The sequence below is a fragment of the Eumetopias jubatus genome, unplaced genomic scaffold, assembly GCF_037043125.1.
Source record: "Eumetopias jubatus isolate StellerSeaLion01/CBP00866 unplaced genomic scaffold, mEumJub1_p1.0 scaffold_16, whole genome shotgun sequence".
NCBI lineage: Eukaryota > Metazoa > Chordata > Mammalia > Carnivora > Otariidae > Eumetopias > Eumetopias jubatus.
The window spans coordinates 53,139,762-53,160,849 of NW_028274822.1; the positions used below are offsets into that span (position 1 = coordinate 53,139,762).

Below are 21,088 nucleotides of genomic sequence, written 5' to 3' on the forward strand. Positions count from 1 at the left end.
TACCAGAGTCTGACAAACCTTTCAGACAAGCTTTTTATCATTTCCATTCAACAGTCCATCTCTCCCCTACTACTCTCCTTAGTTCCACTGTTTACAGCAAGCAGGCAAACTAGCACTAGTCTGCAGGCCACAACAGAGTGTCTGAAAATTAAAGAGACAACAATTTACTCTAATGCAGATTAACAGCTAAAGCCACAGGTGATTTAAGAGCAAACACAAAGTAACACAAGATCAACGCCTCCTACAGCTGAAATTCATCAAGGAAAGTGAGTACTGCAGAAAATAATTAAATGTTTGGGGCAGGTGGAGATGGTAGGGAGAAAACTGAAATGAGAGAACTGAGATGGGAAAAATATATTTGCTAAAATAGGTGAGAATGGATCACTGGAGATATTTGAACAGGAAAGATAAAAAAGATGCCAGGAGTTGAAAACAACTCAGAATTTATAAATCAGTTTCATTTTTATTTATACTTTGCCTGGTTGAAAAACAAATTTGAGGCAGTTCAGACAAATACACATATTACTAAACAAAATTAAGAGAATTGGCGCAAAAAGTAAATAATATGAAATGAAATAAAGGCAAGAAACTAATTTACTATTCATAAAATTAGCTACTGTAACTACAGAGGTAAAGACTTTCTAAACTGTTGAAATGTGACAACAAGTTGGATAAAGGCAATCCTCCAGCGACCTGAACATCACAAGGTGGGCTTTTCTATGAGCCAATGTTTCTCCTCCAAAGAAGTAGAAAAGCCTAATTTGGATGGTTCATGTTGAAAATATAGGACACTACAGATAAACACCACATAATAAAGTTCTAAATTCAAAGATTATAAAAATAGCTACACAGATTCTAAGTGGATTTTTAAAAGATCTCTTTCTATGAATGCTCCATTTTTCTAATACATTTATGTAGTCTCTCAACTAATATATTTGACCTAAAACAAACAATTTTAAAAGACCCTTCTTCTAACACGTAAACCACCTCAACTTTCAATACCCTCTTTGTGCAGAGATAAAATGAAGGTAGCAAAAGAAGCGGATGCTGTAACCGTTGTTACGCTTTACAAGTTCAATGATTTCTGGCTCCTTCCTCATTTTCTTAGTAATAATTTTAACACCAATCTAAATTGACAAAAATAGGATGACAGAAATTTAGTATTCAGGGGCTTTAGAGGAAAAAGAATCTAAACTGTAGTCGGTGAATCTAATTTAAAAAACTGTGTATCTTATCAGCATTCTAATCCTCAAAGTCACATTCAGGGCTTTATCTTGCATTGCCACACAGCTTATCTCCTAACAGATTTTTTTTCTTCTTCCTTCTTGATAGACTGAAAACTTAGAGCAGAAATCACCCAGTTACAGAACTTCAAAACAGAGGTAGACCACCTGGGCCAAGCTTCCAGTGATCAGTCAGGAGCAAGGTGGCCACAACTGAGGAGCACAAGCTGGAATGCCTCTACCACACACAGGTTGCCACTGACTCTCAGAGATACCTAGCTGCTTCACCTGGACCTCAGAGGTGAGTGTGGTTCTCTCACACATTTGTCTTTTTTTTTTTTTAAGATTTTATTAATTTGAGAGAGAGGACGAGAGGGACAGAGAGAGAGAGAACGAGCAGGGGGGAGAGACAGAGGGAAAGGGAGAAGCAAACTCCCCTCTGAGCAGGGAGCCCCACGTGAGGCTCCATCCAGGACCCAGGATCATGACGTGAGCTGAAAGCAGACGCTTAACCAACTGAGCCACCCAGGCGCCCCACATATTTGTCTTCAAGAGTAAAGGAGGGTACATGTGTAAAGTGTTTAGTGTTAGCAACGCTGTGTTACTAAAAAGAATAATCAAACTGACATCAGGGGAGGGGGGTTCCAAAAAGTGCAGTTAACTGCTAGCAAAGCCACCAAGAAATCTTATTTGAACGCCTTCTAATATAGCCATAAAGCTTACTACTCCAGCCTACAGTAATTACCTCCAAAGTTTTAATAAGACAATCTATATAGGATTCTGCCAACTAGAGGCTCTCCCTACTAACTTGTGAGTTTTTTCATCATGAAGAAGGCAAATGACAGTTCAGAAGACTCTGGGGCTCAGCCAGAAGTATCACGTCTTACTTATAAACGAAGGGAATAAAACAGATAAAAATGGGCTTTCAAAAGAAATGTCCCAAACCACTGTCTAGCCACTGACTGGTAAGTTAATAAGCAGACGTGCGCGCGTGCACACACACACCACACAGTGACAGCTATTAGGGTCAGAGCAAAAGGAAAGGATTTAAATTAAAGGCAGGTGGACTTAAGTCAGACTTAAAGAAAAACCTCCCGACTTACATTATTAAGCACGTAAGGGAGGCAGCTGAATCTATCTCCCAACAAGACAAAGCTTCCAGCTAAGTGTTACTGTGCTGCTTTATATGAGGAAATAATGTATACCAAAAAAAACATACCCAGAGGAAATAGCTGTTGACACAGAGAACCAAGCTATATTTAAACTAAATATTAATATTTAAACCAAACATTGCAAAATGTAATACTCATGAGCTTAATTTAACCTTTTACCACCTCTAATGGGTGGCACCATCAGGATTATTCAACCAAAGCTCACAATTCAGGAAAGTTGAGTGAACTCATTCAAAAAGTACCACCAGCTCTCAGGTCACTGGTAAGGACACACACACACACTGACTGCTGCTTCCTACCCTTATTCAACAGAACTCCATGGAGGTTCTTCTAAAAGCTGGCTCTGCATTTGGTACCAGGCAGCTACCAAGTCTGGCCTGCAAGGACCTTCAGTCTAGCGCAGGCGACAGTCCCCCGGGTAAACCAAAATTACAATACAGGGTGATGAGTATCTTCATTGCTACATTCTTGGAGCAATGAAGGACACAATGCCCAGCTGACTCTATTAATTGTTTCTTAACAGTGGCTTTACTATAGTGTTAAATGGTTTTCAAATGCTCCCATTTCCAGTTCCTCTTAAACATAAAGCTTCTCTGTTGGTTCTCAACTGTGCTATCACATATTAAAACAGAACCTATCGTTTCATTTCTAGCATTCTAAGGCCATCTCTATCAACATTTACTTATACTTCAGTCTGACAGATCACAATTAACTACACATTTAAGTAGAAGGAAGCAGACACCCACACTGGCCAGCGCTCTTTCATGGGGGGCCTTGGGCCTGCTTTTTATACTCTGGATGGGTATGGCCCCGAGGCTGACTGCCCTTCAGGCAAAGTGAGGATGTTGCACTAGGGGACCGGCAGAATCCTTGTGGGCTCTGACGCTGCCCACCTCGGCATAGCCTGCCGCCCTTTTCCTTCTTAAACCACTAAGATCAGTATCAGACCATCCACATATAAACCATATGGGCCACTAAATAATTTGTAGATGTTTCAAATGTATTTCAAAACTGACTTTGTATTGTAAAAGCATTAGGAACCAACCAGGCCAGGTTTTCATAAACAGTAACACGAACAATCTCTACTGGGCTAACACCTTCAACAGGGCCTGGCCTGACACCAAGACAGAGACTCTTTTTCAGTTTAAAATAAACAGGTTTGGAAAAATCATCCCGAAATGTACATTTAAGATTAGCATTGAGGCTTAAGTAATCCCTCAGAGCATTTTCAAATATTCAGACTTCCAGCACTTTCTGAAAGGAAGAGTGATCTTTCTGGTTGTTTTTCTTAAGTATGACTTAAAAATGTCATCCCAAATTCTCAATGAGAATAGTCTTAATGTGTTCAGGTGAGTGCAGAAAATGGTGTTCCGCCGGGTTTAAAGTTGAGAGAGAAGCCCTTACTATAAAACTGTTACCCTAACACGTTCGATACAATATGAGATTTGCCTAGGGAAAAGGGGGTCTGAGAAGGGAAAAACTGCTCACACTCAGGACCGCGTCTACAACCTGGAGGCGGAGACACGGGGCGAACGAACGGCCAGGGAGAAATAACAGCAACTTCCCAGCCCGGGCTTCAAAGCGGATCACGTGCCTCGGGCGCCCCCTCCCCCAGGGCAGGGGGCGGGATGGAGACGCGGCCTCCAGCCGCGCTTTCCTCGCGGGGCGCCGCTTGGCCAAGCGTCACCTCGGCCTCCGTTCCAGCCCCCACGCCAGACACCCGCGAGCTGGGGGCTCTGAGGTGACCATCACCTCGGGTTGCGGCGGGGGCACCCGAATGTTTCAGTCTTCACGTCCCCCTCCTCACGCTGACCCCGCAGCCGTCAGCCCCCCCCCACACCCCAGGCCACCCCGCGAGCCCGTCCTGCCGTGGCGCCGGTGGGAGCCGCGTCTACGTGACGGCGGCGGCGAGGCGCAGGGTCCGGCCTCCCGCAGAGCAGCACCGCGCCGAGTTGGAAGACCCCAGCCGCTCGCGAGCGCAGAAACGCGACGCCCGCCGCGGAGGCCGAGCCGCGACGGCGGGTCGCGCGGAGGCGCGAGGACCCGGCCCGGCGCCCGCTTACCTGCGGCGACTCCGCTCCGGACCCGCGCCGGCGCCCGCGGGCGGCCGAGGGGAGGCGGCGGCTGGACGGCGACAGTGAGGACCGGCCCGGGCTCGCCGGAGGCTGAGGGGGCGGGGTCGGCCGAGGACGCGCGCGAGGCCCGGGCGCCCGCCGCCGCCGCTGCCTCGGGAGCCGCCTGGGCCACAGCCGAGCCGGGCGGCCCTCATGAATGGGACGCGGCGGCGGCGGCGGCGGCGGCCGAGGGGCGGGCGGGTGGGCTGCGCGCAGGCCCCTCCCCGGCCACGTGACGCCGCGCTCGGCCGCCGCCTCCCGGCCGCGCGGCGCCCTAACGGCCTCCCTCCCGGGCCCGCGCTAGCCGTTTGCGTCGTGGCGGCCGCTCGTCCCCTTCAATGCGCGGCTCGGAGCACTGGCCTCTCTCGCTTGGCGCAACGCTAGCGATACTTTTCTAAAAAAAGTTTCTGCTGGTCCCCATGGCAACCCTGCGGCGCGTCACGTGGAACTTAGAGCCCGACTGCCAAAAAGAATAAATATTAAAGTGCAGAAAAGGTATACAGTTGAATGTTTTACAATCCACTTTTGATCCCCAGTAGGGTTTTCGCCTGTTTGGTTGCTCTCCCCGCCCCTCCCCCTCCTCCCCAATCCTAATACACACTTTTTAAGAGAGGGATTGCCAAAACCGTATATGACTGCACACTAGTTTTTATCTTTTTGCAGCCTATTATTAAAAAGTTATGAATGGAAGTGCATGTGTTACTTTCAAATGTCAGTTAATTTCTCAGTATGCATTCCGTGGATTATAATTTATATAACTTTGAGGATCTTGGCAAATAGGCATTTAGATGAAGCTTCTGCGTGACGAGCCCAGCGGCAGCAGAGTTTCTTCCCACAGATGGAGTGTAGTGTGGCTGGGCTGCGCCGGGACCCAGAAACCGGCTGCCAGTCTCAGGGCCCCTCTGTGGTTCACAAGAGGGAACACAGGCAAACACTTCCTCATCTAAGTTCCTTGGCCTCTTTCGCATTCAGCCAAGCTTTGCCCCATCTTTAACCAAGGCCCTACAAAGAGACTAGGTAGTTCCACTGGCCCAAGAGCACGAAGGATTTTCCTATTTTCTGTGCCTTTCACTTGGCTTCCAAGTGAAATAAAAATTTTAAAAGACAAGAACTGGGATTTCTCTTCCAATATTTCAAAGCACTTCAATCCTCTATGGAGAAGTGGAATTGAAGACAGAAAAAGAGCTGGACCCTCACTTTCTACCTCAATAAAATGGAAATAGTGATGCCTTTCTCACAGGATTGTTTTGCCTATAAAGAGCCTCATTTAGCTTAATGTCTGGAACCTGGAACATGCTGTTACCGTTTGCTTTCTTTCCTTTCTTCCGTTTTCCCCTCATAAGACCTTTCCTGTTTCCCTCAGGCTATTTTTGCTACCTCCGGCCTTGGGAGGGAAATATTCTGCCAAGCTTCCTTCCTTCCTTTCATCATTCAGGAAGCCCTAGACATCCCCTCCCTCCAAACAGCCTGAGGTTTGATACCTCACTATGAGTGATTCGCATTTCTAACATTTCCTCATTCTCTGGTGTCTACCTAATTTACACCATGACTTAAGCAAAATAGGGACTCATTAAATGTTTGTTTCATGATATCCCTTCATTTCCTGCCCCTGATGCCTAAGAACTCTGTGGGGAACCACCAAATACCCACCTACTCCAGTGGAATGTCAGCAGGAGGAATGTCTTCCTTCACCTGTCTTCTGTCCCCACCACCTTCCAGCTCCATGGGCAACCCTCACTCTTGTTGTCCCCTCTTCCTCAGGCTTTAGCAGACTCAGGCTTCTCCTACTACTTAAGATAAAGGAGAAGGGGGAAGAGGAAGAGAGGGAAGGGAGAAGAGAAGCCAGAGAAGGCTTTCTTGATCCTTTGTTCCTTCTTAGGCTATTGACTTATATCACAGCTTGGCTCCCCCAGGTAGCCAAACTACCTGGAAAGAGGAGCCTCTGCTTTTTCATTTCACGATCTTGCTCCTGCTTCTGTTCCTCTTGGCTCCTGAAACTTCTCAAGCTAAAGTAGGCAACAACCTTCTGGTTGCCAAATACAGTGGATCTCTTTCAATCTTCTCTTACAATCTCTGGAGGGTAAGACACAATTGACCATGATTTCCTCTATTTTTTTTAAGATTTTATTTATTTATTCATGAAAGACAGAGAGAGAGAGAGAGGCAGAGGGAGAAGCAGGCTCCCAAGGAGCAGGGAGCCCGACACGGGACTTGATCCCAGGACCCTGGGATCACGACCTGAGCCGAAGGCAGACACTTAACCATCTGAGCCACCCAGGTGCCCTGACCATGATTTCCTTGAAAGTCCCTCCTCCTCCAATCAGCCAGAAAATGCTCTGAGAGCCTCATGCCTGTGCTTGGTGGGTTTAGACATCTCCCCCACCAGCATGGCCCACAGTGACATCCAATTCAGGCCCATCACGTTTGCTTCTTCAAAACTGCTCCTCCTGAATCTCCTGTCTTGGCTAATTGCACCATCACCCATTTAGTCATCCTAGCCAGAAAAAAACCTGGGAGGGAGTCTCATTTCCCCTCTACTCTCATTCCATGTACATCAAATCTGTTCATTTCTACTCTAAGGCTCTCTGCAGAATTGCCATGTTGGCCACCTGCAGGGTGCTCCATGATTACACAACAATGTGGCCTCACCCCTCTGGCTGTCAGGCCCTTGCTATGTCTCTTACCATCCATTGCAGACACAACTGAGCTGGTCTTCTGCCCTCCAGTTCTCCACAGGTCTAAGTAACCTCCACTCTGAATTGCAGATCTACCTGTAGCACAAGCTATTGGCAGTGCATGCCTAGAGGAAAAAGTCTAAGTTTTCTAGCACAGCATCAGAGTGTTCTTTTTCTCTCCACTTTTCTCTCCTGCTCCTTCTAGCTGGTATGCTTTAGCCATTCCTTTTAAAACAGGATCATTTTTGAAATATTAACTTCTATCTTTCTCCATGCATTTTCTTCCTTCTCCCCCCCACGCCCGCCCCCTTTTAACAAAGTAGTCAGGCATTCTGCTTGTCTCAAGGAACTTCTGGAAAGCAGAAGTGGCCTGCAAGACATTTCCTTTATGTCTTTAATTCCCAACACTCTAAACTCATTGAGGAACTGATGTAAGTCAGGAGGGAGAGAACCAGTGAAAAGGGTTTTCTTTAAGGGAACCCAGAAGTGGGGAGGATTTTCCCTAGAATAAGAATCAAATCTCCCCAGGTTGGAGTTGGAAGGGAGGGGGTTTTTATGCCCCCCCTCTGGCAGCTTCCCATGGGAGGTGATTAAACCTTAGAGAAATAACTTTGTGGTTCCCAGCTTATGTATCTCTCCTGTGAGGACTGTCAATCTCAATAAAGAAGTGAAGTGATACAAGCTCAAATTACCAGAACTTGAGTTTGTCAGGAAATAGCAGAGGAACAGGAATTTGGGAAACCCGTGCTGTAGCAAGAAAATTGTCTGTCTTCTGTAAACCAGGCATTTACAGGAAATCAGTCTCTTAGTTCTTAAGTTCTGTTCTGCGGGTACATGAGCAATATTCTCCATTTCATAACCTCCATTCCATATCCTTCAATTATAGATTGAAGCCCTTTCACAGGACTCAGACTACTTAGCAATTTCTGAGCCATCACTGTACACTCAGTTCTTTTAGAAACTCTTAACTACAGACCTATGGGGTATCTCTATCATTAACACCAATTTATTGATGAAGGAACTGAGGCACAGAGAGTTTGAGTGACTTGCCTCAAGTCTCACAGCTAGTAAGCAGTGACCCTGGGTTTCATCCCCAGGCATACTTGACTCCCAAACCTGTATTTTTAACCACCCATTTTCACCACTCGTTAGTTGCCTCTACTATAATATGCTCAGCGAAGTGTCTGGACTAACTCTTTCAATGAAAATAACAGCAATAAAAATACTGGGTAAAATATTAAAAATATATTCTGGCATCTATAGACCAGCAAGAAGCTGAACAGTATCACCAGGACAGAGTAAAGGCCAGAAACCAGTGGCATAAGCAGAGCCCAAAGTCAACTTTTGCCTGGAAGGTATTTGCTGAATCCAGTGAATTTGAATATTGGATTTTGTAGCCGTGGAAGTCTTAGGGGCAGATGTGAAAGCCTAGTGTCTGCTTTAAGAATGCAGTTTAAATAACGTCCCAATAAAGTTGGGACTCCAAATGCAAAATTATACAGTTAGAAAAAAATCAATTTTTTTTGAGCCCACCCAGAAACCTCACTAAAGTTGATCATAGATTGAACTATATGACAAGTTTCTACAAATTTTGAAATTTTTGCATCACACAGACCATATTTCTTACTGCAGTGCAATTAAGAATCAATTCTTTAAAAAAGATAACTGGGGGGGCACCGGGGTGACGAAGCCAGTTAAGCATCCAGGATTCTTGATTTCAGCTCAGGTCATGATCTCAGGGTACAAAGATCCAGCCCCAGGTCAGGCTCTGTGCGCACACTGCGGAGTCTTCTTGTCCCTATCCCTCCCTCTCTGCCCCTCCCCCTGCTGGCACACTCTCACTTTCTCTCAAAAAAATAAATAAAATCTTAAAAAAAAAAAAAAAGTAAAGATAACTAGAAATACCCATTTGTTTGGAAACTCATGGGTCGAAGAACAAATCGTTCTGAAAATCTGACAATATTTAAATGCTACGTATTAAATATTTGGTACTGTGTGTAGAAAGTTGAGAGAGAAAACTAAAGAAGCAGTTAAAGGAAAATTTATAGACCTAAAAGCTTATATTAGAAGAGAAAATAGTTTGGGGTGCTGGGGTGGCTCAGTTGGTTGGGTGACTGACTCTTGATCTCAGCTCAGGTTCTAGATCTCAGAGTCCTGAGTTCAAGCTCTGCACTGGGCTCCATGCTGGACATGAAGCCTACATTAAAAAAAGAAAAAAGAAAAAAGAGAAAATAGTTTGAAATATGAAGAGTTAAAGAGTTAGAAAAAGAACAGCAAAATAAAGCCAAATAAAATAGAAGGAAGGAAATAATAAAACAGTAAGAAAATAATAAAATTGAAAACAAACAAACAATAGAAAGGATGAAATAAGCCAAACACTGGATTTGTGAAAGACTAAAAAATTTTACGAACCTCTGGTAAAAATGATCAAGGAAAAAAGAGAAGGTACAACAAACAATGTGAGGAATAAAGAAAAAGTTATAATCACACATGATGCAGAAATTACAGATTAAAAAAAATTCTGCGAACACTTTTATGTGAATTAAATTTGAAAATTTAGATGAAGTGGAAAAATTTCAAGAAATAGAAATAGAAAGCAAGACTAGACTCATAACCATTCAAGAACCTGAATCTATTGTTAAGTATTTTCTGCAGAAAAAAATCTAGGCTGAAACAATTTTACCTGTGACTTCTACCAAACATTCAAGGAATAAATAATACTAATCTCACCAAGCTTTTCTAGAGTATAGAAAAAGAGAGATTATTCCTCAACTCAATTTATGAGGCTGGCATAACCTTATACAAAAATCTGACTTGGAGAATGTGAAAATAGAAATTTCAGGCCAATCTCACTCATAAAAGACATAAAAGTCCTAAGCAAAATTTCAGCAATTTATGTTCAGCAAAATGATACATCATAATCAAATTGGTTCACCCAGTAATTTAAGGTTAGTTTCAGATGAGAAAATTAATTAATGTAATTCACCATATTAAAGGTTAAAGGAGAAAAATCATATGATAATCTCAATAGATGCAGAAAAGCCTTTGATAAAATTCAAAATCCACCTAGAAGAACTCATAATAAACTAAGAATATTTTCCTTGATAAAGGGTATTTACATAAATCTACAGTAAACAAAAGTAACCATTCCTTTTAAAATGGGGAACAAGGTGTGCCTGGGTGGCTGTCGGTAAGTGTCTGCTTTCAGCTCAGGTCATGATCCCAGGGTCCTGGATCGAGTCCCCAGGGTCCTGGGATTGAGTGGGGCTCCCTGCTCAGCGGAGGGAGAACCCTCTGCCTGCCGCTCCCCCTGCTTGTGCACTCTCTCTCTCTCTGTCAAATAAATAAATAAAAATCTTTAAAAAAAATAAAATGGGAAAGAAGAGAGGCACGTGGATGGTTAAGTCAATTAAGCATCTGACTCTTGATCATGATCTCAGGGTCGTGAGATCGAGCCCCACATGGGGCTCCATGCTGAGTGTGGAACCTGCTTAAGATTCTCTCTCTCCCTCTCCTTCTGCCCCTCCCCCCACTCTCTCTCTCTCACACACACACTCTCTCTCTCTCTCAAAAATAAAAAATAAAATAAAATGGGGAATAAGAAAAGTATGCTGCCACCTCTAGTATTGTATTAGAGGACCAAAATAGTGGAATAAGGCAAGAAAAAGAAATAAAATATATACAGACTAGAAAGGAAGAAATCACGACATGATAGTATGTGTAAGAAATTCAAAAGAATATGTACATAACCTACTGAGATGAACATGAGAGTTTAGCAATGTTGTGGGTACAAAAGTCAATATACAAAAGTCATTTAGCAATAAACAAAAATGAATTTTTTAAAGATGACAATGTTTACTGTAATTACCCCATACTCCTTAACCTCTCCTATTTCTACATGACTGCCCACTCTTCATGGAAACTAGCATTAAAATACACAGGTCTAACTTGTTTCTTTAGGTCTTCATTTCTTCATGAAGACTCCCATGTCATTCAAAACTTAAATAAATTTGTATGCTTTTCTCCTGTTAATTTGTCTTTGTCAGTTTAACTTTCAGACCCAGCCTGGGACCCTAAGAGGGCCAAGGAAAACTTTCTTTCCCATACAGTATCAAAAAACAAAGTACTTAATAATGACCCTAAATAAACATGTGCATGACTTTTGTAAAGAGAATTACAAAACTTCATTGAAAAGCTATGAAGAAGACTTGATTAAAGAAATATGATATTTATGGATAGAAAGACCCAATCTCATGAAAATACTAATGTTCCACAAATTGACCTATAGATTCAATGCATTTCCACTCAAAACCCCAACAGAGGTCTCTTCCTGAAGAAGAACATAGAGGGAGGATTTATGCTCTTGTATAGCAAACCTATAGTAGTCAGTAAGGGTGGTATTGGGACAGGGATAGACAAATAGATCAAACAAAATAGAGAGCCCAGAAACAGACCCAGCATATGCAGTCACTTGATGTATGGTAGAGGTGGCAAGTCAGATCATGGGGGAAAAGGTGGACTTTGCAATAAATGGTGAGGACGCAGTTGATTATCCACATGGAAAAGAATTTGGACTCCATTCTATGGCATATCCCCAAATCAGCCTTAGTTGGATTAAAGGCACATATAAGAAAAACAAATTTGCTTTGCTGTCATCATTTCAAGGACATACTTCCTTTTTCATTTTGCCATTTCTGAAATTGTGATGTTTCTTATAATCAATGGCAACATATTCAATGATAGGTGATATATAACTTTTAGGAGACAATATAGGAGAATATGTTAACAAATTCTGGGTAGGGAAATATTTCTTAAACAAAAAGCACTACCTATAAAGAAAAAAGCACTAACTATAAAGAAAAAGATCGATAGATTTGACTACTTTAAAGTTAGAATTTCTTTAAAAGAGAAAATAGAGTAAAAAAACAAAAATAAGCATCATCCTAGGAGAATATATTCACAACATATATAATCCACCAAATAGTAGGATCCAAAATATATGAAGAACTCATATGAATCAATAAATAAGTCTAGCAATCAGTAGAAAAATGAGCAAAAGAAACAAAGAGGAATTTCACACATACACACACACACACACACACATAAAACATGCACAAATTGTACATAAACATATGAAAAGATACTTGGTTCTATTAGTAATCAGGGAAAAATAAATTAAAACTACAATGAGATGCCACCACACACTCATCAGAATGGCAAAAATTTTAAAAGTTGTTGAATGCAAAGTGTTGACAAGGGTGTAGAGTGACCAACAAGAGCTCAGACATGCTGCTGGTTGGAATTCAAATGCAAAACAACTTTAGAAACAGGTTGGTATTACCTAGAAAGTTGAAATACACATACAAGAAGATTCAGGAATTTCAATGTTATGTATATATACCCTCTAAAAATCCTTGCACAAATGTATTCAGAGACACAAGAATTTTTATGGCAGCATTGCTCTGATTGCAAAGAGCAAGAATCCAAATGTTCACCAAAGATGGAATAGATAATTAAATTGTGGTACAATCAGACAAGAAATACTATAAAATTACATCAGCATGACTGAATCTCAAAAATAAAATGTTAAGCAAAGAAGAAACAAAAGATTAAAGTATGATTCTACTTATTCTGTTCCATAAACGGGCAACTCTAAACAATTTATCATTTAAGGATAAAAGCATAGGCAATAAAAACTACAAAGAAAAAACAAGGAAGCGAGTAACAGAAATTTTAGGGTAGGATTAGCTTTGATAGAGAAACCGGTGCAGTCTGAGAGCGGCATACAACATCATGGGTAGGGTGTCTTGGGTGATGACTACACAGGTGTTTGTGTGCATCTTTATTTTACAATAAAAATTAAAAGACAAATGAAAATGAATCAATAAACGAATACCTCTCTGTATTTTTAAAAAGAAAAACTTGGTACGTCTTGCAACTTCCCTAAGAAGCTGCAGGGAACAGGTTCTTTCCAACAGTGTGGTGCACAGCTTGTTTTGTAACAAATCCTAAATGATGGGCAAGAAAAGATGGACCAGAAGTGCAAAAGGAAATAGTAGAAGAACAAAAACTCTTCTAAGAAGTCACTTCCAATATATCTATCTCCAAATCATTCCAGTTAGGTCTGTTGGCATTCTTTTAAATCAGTGGTTATAATTCTGAGTCCTGAGAACAAAGTCACCTAAATAAAGATGGACTTTCTTATTTTCATTGGTTATGTGCTGCCGGGATCACAGAACCAGGGACCTAGGAGGCAAATGTGTCTGATCTGCTGCCGGAGCAGAAACCCCCTTAGGGATGTTACTGTCCTGTCTCTGCTTGAATCCTACAGTGGTGGTGGGCAGTTCATCATGTTGGGGGCAATTCATTCCATGACCAGGCAGTTAGGATTGTTGCCCTACTCAGTAGGCAGAGCTGCATCTGGGAGACCTTCTCGGATCACTCAGTTTCACCTAGGAGATGGACTTTGTCTGAAAATCATTCCCTTGTTGAAGTACCCACCACCTTCCATAGTTGGTCAGTTTAGAGAAAACATTAAGAAGGATTTGATTATTAGCACCTTGAGATTTTTCTTCTCCTTTGTAGCACCAAGTTTCATCAGCATGTATTGGACATTATAACCAAACAAATAATATTAACAAGAAAAACAAATTTTAGGAGTTATGGAGGGAGGAAAGATTTTAACTGACCTAAGAAGGGCTCTGCCCCCAAGCATGTAGGAAAGCCCTAAGCAATTCACTGTTACACTCTACAGTAACCATTCTGAGGCCAGCCTGGACAACTTTCCCTCTGTGAATATTAACTTTCTTGTGCTTCCAGATTGCTTGTTTCAGCAGCTACTGTCTTTATTTCTTTCCAGAATAGCCACTAATTTGAATGGAACGTCTGGACAACCACAAACTATTCTTAAAAAATGTGTTTGCCAAGTACATCTGGTCTCTTCTTTCTCCTTTTCCAAAAGACTTCAAAAACCGTTCTTTGTTCCTCCTTGGTTTGAGGGTGTTAGTCCTATGTAATGATCCTGATGATGTGTGTACTCCTTCCCTTCTTTTCCTTCTCCTCCCCTTCTTTTCCTTCTCCTCATTGTCTCCCTTATGGAAGCTCTTCACTAAGTGAATTTTTTTGGCAACACAAAAGATTTTTCCTACCCCGCCCCCACCCCTCATTCCTTCCTATTTCTCTAAATGGCTTAGTAATGTTAGACAAATTTCTTCCAATGTTAGGAAAGTCAGGGAGAGGAGTGCCTGGGTGGTTCAGTCGGTTAAGCACCTGCCTTCGGCTCGGGTCATGATCCCAGGTTCCTGGGATTGAGTCCCGAGTCTGGCTTCTTGCTCAGCGGGGAGCCTGCTTCTCCCTCTCCCTCTGCCCCTCCACCCGGTTCATGTTCTCTCTGTCACTCACTCTCTCTGTCTCAAATAAATAAATAAAATCTTTTAAAAAAGAAAAGTCAGGGTGAAAGCGTATGGCTTTGTAAGTTATTTTCTTGTTAGAACTCAAGTTTTGGTGTTTTTACTAAGGGAATCTTGTGATTAAATAATAGTCTCCAGAATTTATAAAATAAATGTTCAGCAAGTTTAGAGTGCTATGCTCTGTATTTATTAATTAATTAGTTAATCTATGGAGCATCCCCTTGAGTGGGTTACTTACAATGTACCTCCCACAAACTTCGGTGAGGAAACAGACTACTTTTGAACTCAAGGATGGGCCCAGTTTGTATTAACTTCTGGGTGCAGAAGAATACAGCACTTGTCTCAGAGGGTACAGAAGGAAAGACAATGTACAGCTGGAACAGGGATTCTCAAAAGTTTCATTGTTGAAACACGTGCTATTCCCAACCGTCCTTCACCCTCAGCCAACACATCCCACCCCCCATTCCATCCTCCCCTTCAAAACATAACACATGCTACTGAGACTTTCTGTTTTAGCTGGAGAGGAAAAGATAAAGGAAAGGTACAAACAGAGGAGTGGCAAGGAGGAAAATGATAAGGAAGCCCAGGCCTCTGCACAGAATCAGAAATCCGCTTTAGTCAGCTTTAGACCGTTATGAACCAAATTAACTCGTAATGACTGATCGAGAGCAGTTTGGGGGGAGGGGGAGGGGGTGCTATGGGAAAAAAAAATCTTCCCCAGAGCTGATGTTATCACCGTCAAGGAACCACCTTCCTTTCCAGATTTTTCATCTCCTCAAAACTTTCCGGAATTGTTTTATGGTCCTGCGCCAGAAAACACAGCTCTGGGTGTCTACAGTCTGGGAGCAGATGCAGCCTGGGAAGGGGGGGCCTTTGAAAAGATCCTACAAGATACTAAAGGAAATTCAAACTGGGAATGTGGAATTTACAATGGAAACAAACACTTGATCTGCACTCCTGTTCTCAGATTTGAGTCTAAATTTAGATCATGGTATAGAGGAGCCTGTAAAGCTTTTCCTTCTGGGCAGGCATCTCTTTACCTCTTCTATTTTAGCTTCAGAGAGGAAGTTTTATATTGTTATTGTTTTGGAGATAGGAGCTTCCTGAGAAGCCAGCCCCCTTAGCTTCAAAGAGTCTTATCAACTCACTTCTGAGTTGTCCTCAGTGAAACCTCGTAATAATGTTTGCGAAAACGTCTTTTCACATCGTTGTTAGATAGTGAGACCTGAAGGATGTTTACTTGGGTGTAACTGATATTCTTGTTAGGAGATAACTACTCCCCAATTTAAAGTTTCTATGGATATCAATGCTCCAAGTCTTTAAATGCCTGGCTGGCTTTAAGAGAAAACCCAGCAACCTGGAAATATTCAGAGCAACAAATCACCCCTGTGGTCCTTCCTCAGCTGTGTAGACAAATGAAATTCTGACAGCTTTGGTGACATGTGACACTCCTGCTTATCCCCACCATTTCTTTCATCCGTCCTCTGGTCCCAAGTGTTAACTAGATACACGCCCTCCTCCCATCTAGGTCCTCCCAACTTGGCTCAAATTTTTCCCTCTTTCTGGAATGTTCTCCCGCGCCCTCAGTTCTGCTTATTCTGCCAAGTTCTGAACAAGTGCTGCATCTGCAAGAGTCTTCCCTAAGCTCATCAAATGGATGTAGTTTTTCCTTTCAAATTATTGAATGGCAAAGCAATTTGTTTGTATCTCACATAATGCTCCATGTTATGATTATTTATATGTAAATCCAATCTCCCTTTCCAGATTATTTGATACTTGATTGCCTGATACACGGCTAGCTTATTATTGTCGCTTCAATAACATCTGACACTGTGTATCATACTGCAGAAAAAAGCTTAATAAGTATTTGATGCACAAGTGGACGAATGTGGCCTTAAGTAAGAGCAAAGATGGATCTATGCAGTGGGTGGCCTGTGCCACACAGCTAATGTCCTGTAGGAAAAAAGTTGCACAACAGTGAGCAGTTTCCCCAGCCCTGTCCCAGAGTATTTGCCTCCACCAATCTCCAGCTTGGTTTCCCTCTTCTTCCCTCTACTTACCAGCCAAACTCATCTCCTCAGCACTGCTGGAAAACATTATGCTCATTCCTAGTCTGCAGCTTTGGTTATGGCATTCTTCCTACCTGAAGTGCCTGACTTTTCTGCTTCTAATCGTCTAAGGTTTGCCCTCCCTTCCAGGCCGAAATTCAAGTCCTCCTCTGTTTTATTTTTTTAAATTTTTTTTAAAAGATTTTATTTATTTATTTGACAGAGAGAGACACAGCGAGAGAGGGAACACAAGCAAGGGGAGTGGGAGAGGGAGGAGCAGGCTTCCCGCGGAGCAGGGAGCCCGATGTGGGGCTCGATCCCAGGACCCTGGGATCATGACCTGAGCCGAAGGCAGATGCTTAACGACTGAGCCACCCAGGCGCCCCAAGTCCTCTTCTGTTTTATAAAAAGATTCAAGACAGATTTTTCAAAGAATTAAACTTCACTTTAACAAATTCCTTTCATGTTCAAAGTCTCAGGAGCATGGCAGCAATATCCGATGAAGCGAAGTACATCTGTATCTCTCCCACACATGCAGTATTTAATTTTCAAAGATTGCTAAAGACTCTTATGTCTTCCAAATTTAGTGCACTTTTAATGAAATGTTTTCCTGTCTCGTTTCATTAGGAAAAGCCATAAAATTGCAGGCTAATCAACGAATAGCAGTGATATTTCTTTTAAACTTAGCATCATAAATCACCTTGGCTTTAAACTCAGCACCATAAATCACCATGGCCATACACATGTTAGGGATTGGTCTATTGGATTTAGTGATTTACTCTTTGCAAAAATCTCAAAAATTGATGAAGGTGGGAAAGCATAAAGCAGAGACGTGTCTAGGTATGGATATTTGTGTTCTGGTTGTGGTGTTCGTGTGCAAATGTGTGTTAAAAGATAAAGTTGGCTTATTCAGTCTCGGATCGCATATTTTAGAACTGGGTTGAACTATTTGGAGGGGACTGAAATAGTAATTACAGAAGTCATGGGAAACTTTTATTTTATTTATATTATTTTTTAAGATTTTATTTATTTATTTGACAGAGAGAGACACAGCGAGAACAGGAACACAAGCAGGGGGAGTGGGAGAGGGAGAAGCAGGCTTCCCTCGGAGCAGGGAGCCCAATGAGGGGCTCGATCCCAGGACCCCGGGATCATGACCTGAGCCCAAGGCAGATGCTCAATGACTGAGCCACCCAAGCACCCAATCATGGGAAATTTTTAATTCACATTTCTCAAGGGGGAAGCGGTAAGCAATGCATCTGTTTAAGAAAAAAAAGTGGGAGCTGAATTTATAGAAGCCCCGTAAAGGAGAACAAAGAATAAGGAATACTAAAGTAGGAAATATACAATTTAATTAAAGCTTAAAAAGGTGGTAACTATTAAATAAATTCCTAATTAAGTAAAAGGGAAGATTGAAGAAGGAAAATTTTCTAAATATCCAGAAACTGGAATTATGGAATTTGGATACATGATAAAACATTTATTTTATTTTCATAATTGTATGAAGAATAAATTTATGTTTATAATAATATAGAGCATAGAAAGTTCTAGGAGTTCAACTAAACCAATCTAAAAACACTTACAGGGGCGCCTGGGTGGCTCAGTCAGTAAAGCATCTGCCTTCGGCTCAGGTCATGATCTCAGGGTCCTGGGATGGAGCCCTGCATCGGGCTCCCAGCCTGCCACTCCCCCTGCTTATTCTCTCTGGCTCTCTCTATTTCTCTGTCAAATAAATAATATCTTAAAAAAAAAATAAAAACACTTATAATGGGATATGTATTTGTGAACTAAACATATTTTTTTTTTTAAAGATTTTATTTATTTATTTGAGAGAGAATGAGAGAGAGAGAAAGCACATGAGGGGGGAGGGTCAGAGGGAGAAGCAGACTCCCTGCTGAGCAGGGAGCCTGATGCAGGACTCCATCCAGGGACTTCCAGGATCATGACCTGAGCCGAAGGCAGTCGCTTAACCAACTGAGCCACCCAGGCGCCCTGAAATAAACATATCTTTTGGTATTTGATAGACATATGATTTTATATGGCTATCCTGTTAATTTTCATTCATTGATTAGTCCTTACATACCTCCAGCTGGGTCAATGCCTTTGTTTACATTTCCATATATGACGCAGAAACTACTAACTAACCAGTAACTAACTGAGCAAGTTGTGTGACTTGCCCAAAGACATTCAGTTAATCACAGTGGAGCTACTTGTGAACAGAGAATAAGCCCTGACTCATCGTGTAGCCTTTCCTGGTTGTGAAAATTTTCTTCTTCCTGTTTACATTTTCAGTTTAACCAACGCATACTCTGTACCTGGAAGGATTCTAAACATGGCACAAGGCAGAGAGAAATAACGCACAGTCTCCTGGCTTTTTCCACCAAGATTCATACCGTGGGGTTTTCTGTGACCGTAAGAAAGGAGTTTGGCTACTGGGCAGCCACCAAATGACAAATGCCTGCTGCCAGGCCAAAACTTTAAGCAGAAGTTAGTTATAAAGGGAAGACAAACATTTTGCTTCTCAAAACTTGCTCTTTATTTGAAGTTGGTGCTAAATAGATGTTATTTCTAGCTATGGATTAAGCCAAATAAGGTCTCTATCTCAACCATGTTGTTTAGTATTTTGTGTTTGGACATTTTTACAATCTGAAAAGAAACTCACTTTTTAAATACCATAATAAAAATCATTCAAATATATATCAAATCACATTTCTCCCTAAAATCTTTCTTCTAAGTATTCAAATGGGCATAACCTCTAACCTTCTGTGGCTCCTCTAAGACTATATAACCAATTGCATTGTAATAAAAACATTGTCCTATTAAGTGCTTTACATGTATATCACCTCCATCCCCACAACAACTGTAAGAGGTAAACATTGTACATTATCTTCATGTTACAGGGCGCCTGGGTGGCTCAGTCAGTTAAGCGGCTGCCTTCAGCTCAGGTCATGGTCCCAGGGTCCTGGGATTGAGCCCCGCATCGGGCTCCCTGCTCGGTGGGAAGCCTGCCTCTCCCTCTCCCACTCCCCCTGCTTGTGTTCCTGCTCTCGCTGTCTCTGTCTCTGTCAAATAAATTAAAAAAAAAAAATCTTATCTGCATGTTACAGATAAAATACTGATGCCCAAAATATCAAGTAACTTGCTTAAGGTCACACAACTACTAAGTGGCAATTGGTCTCAGACTGGAAGTCCCCAAAGCCACCATGATATATATGCCCAATTAGCACATGTGAGAAATGGACCATCAGAGATGTTCGACTTTACATAAAGCTTTTGCGAAATTAATTTTTCCCATACATTATGTAGCCCTCCAATCCACTAAAATTTTGTAACCAGGGAAACATTGTCATCTCAATCATTAGGAGTATAGAAATAGGGAACTTTTAATGTCTACACAAATCAATTAAATGAAGAATCATGAAAAAGGCACAAGAGAGAGAAAACAAATCTTTTTAAAACTTCTTCAGGCTCAAGAGGAGAATTACTAATTCAGCCAATGCCCTTCACCTTTCAATCCTAAAGGTGATTGATTTTATTTCTTGGGAGATGGTCATTGTGTCTGTTTTTAACACCTCACAGCACCATAAAGAAACAAACTGACATGACAAAAATGAAAGAACCCACCAAGTCTGAATTTAAAATAAGACAAGAAAGCATAAGGCTTTTCAGAGGTAAACATTAAATAGATCGACATGAGCATCTATCTTTGCATCATGTAAATCAGAGACTCTAGAGAGTCTAATCAAGTCAAATTATGCTCATCACACCTTAGAGCAGCCATTCGGAAGCATCTCATATTATTTCCTTCATTCATTGTCCAGAGTTTACTTCCAGGAAGCCTATTTCTGCACATATTTCCATGTAGTCTCCTTTAACACTTGTCCTTTTCTCCCCCAACTCTTAATCTTGAGCCTCATTTCTTTTCAGGCCTTTGCATCTCAGTTCTTGCTTCACTGCATTTCAGTAATTCATGTTGTACAGTATTTGTTTTTCCTGGAGATTCTTGTCTGAATCATACAGCAAGATGCTCTCTTTTGATATCTGGTAAAGTGAGGTGATCACTCTGAGGAGATCATTTGGGTGCAGTTCTCTCCACCGTTTACCAGCAATCATTTGTCTCTACAGAGGTGGCATGACTAGAATCCTGAAATACCTGACACCCCTGAAACATGGTCTCTAGCATGTACCCCAGATTTTGCATTGGGGGCCTTTGTGAAAATAAAATGTTTTTTAAAAGGGATTAGAATTTCCAGTGGGAGTCCCATCCCTCAACTCAGAGGACACTGAGGGAACGGAACTCAGGACAGGGATGTCATGAGGGGACTGGTTCTTGGGGTCGGTAGACTGTGGTGGGAGACAGGCCTGATGTGAGCCCAATGGGCTGGAGGTTTGATCAGCCAAGAACTAGCATCAGGTGAGTGGGCTCCTGGTGCACTGTGCAAAAGGC

General features: G+C 42.0%; 1 protein-coding gene and 1 long non-coding RNA gene across 2 annotated transcripts in view; one reads left to right on the top strand and one right to left on the bottom strand.

Annotated features, from left to right (window-relative positions):
* LPIN2 (lipin 2) overlaps positions 1–4,640 on the bottom strand; it is an 88,499-nt gene extending 83,859 nt beyond the window's left edge. Inside the window, exon 1 of the mRNA XM_028092357.2 lies at positions 4,459–4,640. The gene's annotated coding sequence lies outside the window, so the exon portion shown is untranslated. The remainder of the gene's footprint in view (positions 1–4,458) is intronic.
* The window catches only part of LOC114200311 (uncharacterized), a 77,676-nt gene continuing 57,843 nt past the window's right edge, over positions 1,256–21,088 (top strand). The window contains exon 1 of the long non-coding RNA XR_015767004.1: positions 1,256–1,524. This is a non-coding gene — a long non-coding RNA (uncharacterized LOC114200311). The remainder of the gene's footprint in view (positions 1,525–21,088) is intronic.